We start from the raw sequence: 4,379 nt of genomic DNA on the forward strand, positions 1-4,379 counted from the left end.
TCACATTGGTATCTTCTTTGCATTTTGTCAAATTTGCAGTGAAAGTCTTCTTAAAACGAACACCATGTGTTGGGTCATCATCCAATGTTGGACCATATCAGGGAATTTTTGTATTAGAACCATAAAGTGTATGTAGAACCATAAAGTGTATGTGTATAACAAGTCTGAGGCCAAGAGAGACAAGGGTGTAAGATTGAATTCAGTTGCACTCCCCACAGCTTAGGCCTCTTGTTTTTCCATTTCTGTGTCTCTCCCTCTCTGTGAGAAACATGCAAGGCCAAACTGCTAATTGTGCTAACACATCCTAAGACAGAAAGTCTGTTCTCAAAAACAACTGTAATTGTTCTTCCAAACAGAACAGTTTAATAGCTTTTAACTTGTTTGTTATGTATGTTAAAGTTTAAGTAAATTTGCAACATCCTGAGAGTTGCTAGAAGTTAAGAAATAGTAAAGTAATAAGTGATAAATTTATGTTAAAATAGAGGATGTATGTGAATGGATGCTTGATTTAGATAAAGGATGAATTGATTTAAATAAAGGATGAATGGTCAGAGAAGTCCCAGCCTAAGAATTACAACTTCAGTCTCGATTGGCCAAAGAACACGCAGACTAGAGATAACCGGATGACCCCCAGAGGGCAGGCCGGAATCCACCCAAGTGCTCCCCCCTGGATGGAGGGCTGAAGATTCCAAAGAACAAAATAACATTCAGACATCAGGGATGTGCCGCCTGCTGATTAATAATCACCTCAAACAAACATCAGAAGCAATTCCCATAGACTTGTATAAGGACAAAATCCTATAAGAACAGACTCTAAAGACTGAAAACTTTTGCAACCACCCTCCAGGAGCATCGGATGCACATCTGACAAGGACTCGGCTCCACCCTCATGTGTAGACTACCTGGCCAGTTCTGCCACGAGCAACCTCTAAGCTGGTAACTATAACAACTGCAGAACTTGTATGAATGAGTGTGTGAATGAATAAGGAATGGTAGTGAAATAATATTAAATTGCATATCCTAATTTCTCTCTCTCTGTATTTACAATAAATGTGGCGTTTTGCCTTGCCCACCTTATAAGATCCTGTTGATATTATTTTATTAGTGTAACACCAAGACTGCTATAACATAAAATATATGGCAGAATGAGGGTAAAACAGAGCAGGGAACATGCCATTCTCTCCCAAGGAGTTCAGTCACAAATTTAATAAACCCATTATTTTTTTAATGAGCGTCATCAGCATGGAAGCATGTCCTCTGGAACGATGGCCGAAGCATGAAGAGGCATATGACTCATTAGCGCACCTGGAACGTAAGTATCTTGCAACGCCAGCTATGTAACAAAAAATATCTACATTTGTAAGTTGCACTTTCATGATAAAGAGATTGCACAACAGTACTTGTATCAGGTGAACTGAAAAATACTATTTATTTTGTTTATCATTTTTACAGTGCAAATATTTGTAATTAAAAATAATATAAAGTGAGCGCTGTACACTTTGTATTCTGTGATGTAACTGAAATCGATATATTTGAAAATGTAGAAAAACATCCAAAAATATTTAGTAAATTTCAATTGGTATTCTATTGTTATAAGTGCGATTAATCGCGATAATTTTTTTTGAGTTAATCATGTGAGTTAACTGTGATTAATTGACAGTCCTAATAGATATGTATGTATGTCTGTATTTCAAACTTGTGCTGTGCTTCTGGGTGACACTCTCAGACAGTTTGGCATCAGCACTGCCTAGCCTGCTTGATGGTCCATTAAGAACCATCAGCTATACAACAGATCCATTGAGAGAAGGTAAGGGATAAACCTTAGGACTCAACAAGTCATTCAGGGGCATGCCTATGGACAGAAAAGGCTTCCAAGCTATGTGCTGGGTAGTTTGTGTTTGAAACAAAGGAAGCACAAGCCTCATGGCAAAAGACTATAAAAAGGCAGCTGCATCTTCTCTTTTTTTGTCTTCAGTCCTGCTTCTTACCTCTGGAGGAACTTTGCTACAAACTGAAGCTCTGAATAAAGGACTGAATGACTCATCCAAGGGTGGATGTATTCCAGAGAGATTTTCAAGCCAGCAAACTCACCAATACTGCTAGGAACCTGATATATGGACTTTGAAGTCTTTGTATGTAAGTGACTGTTTTACATCTCTCTTCTTGTTTCTTTTTTCTTTATAATAAAACTTTAGTTTTAGACACTAAAGGATTGGCTGTCAGTGTGATATTTTGGGTAAGATCCAAACCTAACTTCTCACTGTACTGGACCTAAGTGCTGACTGGGAACCAGAGAACTGGAATGCAATAAAAGAGGGCTGTGTGATTTCTTTTTTTGCTTCTTGATAACCAGTGGGGGGGATCAGAAGCATGGTTTGTGACTGGTTGGGGAGTTTAACTTCAGTGTTACTCACCAGTCTTGGGAGTATCTGCTCTCCCTTTTGCAGCCTGCCCTGATCTTGGCAGTTCCAGTGAGGGCTGCCCCAGGCATCCTGAGTCACATTGGCGTAGTCTTGGCAGGATCCACAGAACCAGATCATTTGGATTTTGGATCGGAACCCCACGCTATTCCAAATTTGAAATGTTGATACTGAGAGTGTGTCAGGGTTCCCTCCCCACTCTGAACTCTAGGGTACAAATGTGGGGACCTGCATGAAAGACCCCCTAAGCTTATTTCTACCAGCTTAGGGTAAAAACTTCCCCCAGGCACAAATTCTTCCTTGTCCTTGGACGGTATTGCTGCCACCACCAAGTGAGTTAGACCGAGATTCAGGAAAAGGACCACTTGGAGTTCCTGTTTCCCCAAAATATTCCCCCAAGTCCCTTCACCCCCTTTCCTGGGGAGGCTTGAGAATAATATACCAACCGAATAGATACCCAAGGTGAGCACAGACCACACCCTTAGTTTTTTAGGACACTAAAAACCAATCAGATTCTTAAAAACAGAACTTTATTATAAAGAAAAAAATAAAAGAAGCACCTCTGTAAAATCAGGATGGAAGGTAATTTTACAGGACAATAAGATTTAAAACACAGAGGATTCCCCTCTAGGCAAAACTTTAAAGTTACAAAAAATAGGAATGAACTTGCCTCTTACTTACAATTTGTAATCTTAGATGCTTATTCCACGTAGGGTTTTAGGAGATGTCCTGCCCTGGTCTCTCTCAGTCCCGGAGAGAACAACAAAGAGAGCCCAAACAAAACCTCCCCCCCACAGTTTTGAAAGGATCTTCTTCCCTTATTGGTCCTTTTGGTCAGGTGCCAATGAGGTTATTTGAGCTTCTTAACCCCTTACAGGTAAAGGAGGGATTTTATGCTACCCTTAGCTGTATGTTTATGACAGAGTGTTAAAGGTTAAAGTTAATCACAATGAGTGATCCACAATCAAAACTGAAAGCCCTGAGATCTTCGATTGCAGGAAAGATTAGCTGAAGAGAGAGCCCAGCAAGCTCATCAAGACAGATGGAACAGCTGGCTGCTATAGGAAAAGCTGCCCAGGAACGCAGAAGGCAAAGACTAGAACCTGAGGCAGAAGTGGCCAGACTTACTGAAAGTCCAGTTTATAATGATGTTGATATGTTGTTTAATAATGATGTGGTAACTATATTTAATCAGGGTAATGTCATAACCCAGTTCCAGAAAAAATATAAATGTGAATCCTCTGTATTATCTGTAACTGACAGGGAGATCTGTGAAAGGGGGTGGGAGGGGTGTTTGACTCTAAGCAGTTGTATGTGTTTAACCAGGTATGCTATAACAAGGAAGAGAGTGTCTCTAGCCTTGGGATTGTGGAAAATAGCTGTTTGCCCAGTCAATAAAGTAGTTTACATGGTGAATGTCTGTCTAATATCTCAGGGTACGTCTACACTACCCGCCGGATCGGCGGGCAGCGATCGATCCAGCGGGGTCGATTTATCGCATCTAGACGCGATAAATCGACCCCCAAGCGCTCTCCCGTCGACTCCTGGACTCCACCGCCACGAGAGGTGCAGGCAGAGTTGATGGGGGAGCAGCAGCAGTCGACTCAGCGCAGTGAAGACACCGTGGTGAGTAGGTCCAAGTCCGTCAACTTCAGCTATGTTATTCACGTAGCTGAAGTTGCGTAACTTAGATCTATTCTCCCCTTCCCCCCTTCCCCCCCGCCAGTGTAGACCAGGCCTCAGAAGTGAATCTGAAATTAGACGAAGTGCAGAAAGCAGCTCAGGAAAACATTGCTTTAGAGCATATTAATGTTGATTGTCAGTTTGACGCCCTAACTGAAGAAGGAAAGGGTAGATTTTTGGTGGGTGATGGATTGCTGGCAAGTGAAGTTTGTAAAAGTGAGCCTGACCCAGGTAAAAGTGATGTGCTTAAAGTAGCTCAGTGTGATGAACCACTGC

This window comes from Trachemys scripta, chromosome 10 (assembly GCF_013100865.1).
Source record: "Trachemys scripta elegans isolate TJP31775 chromosome 10, CAS_Tse_1.0, whole genome shotgun sequence".
Classification (NCBI taxonomy): Eukaryota; Metazoa; Chordata; order Testudines; family Emydidae; genus Trachemys; species Trachemys scripta.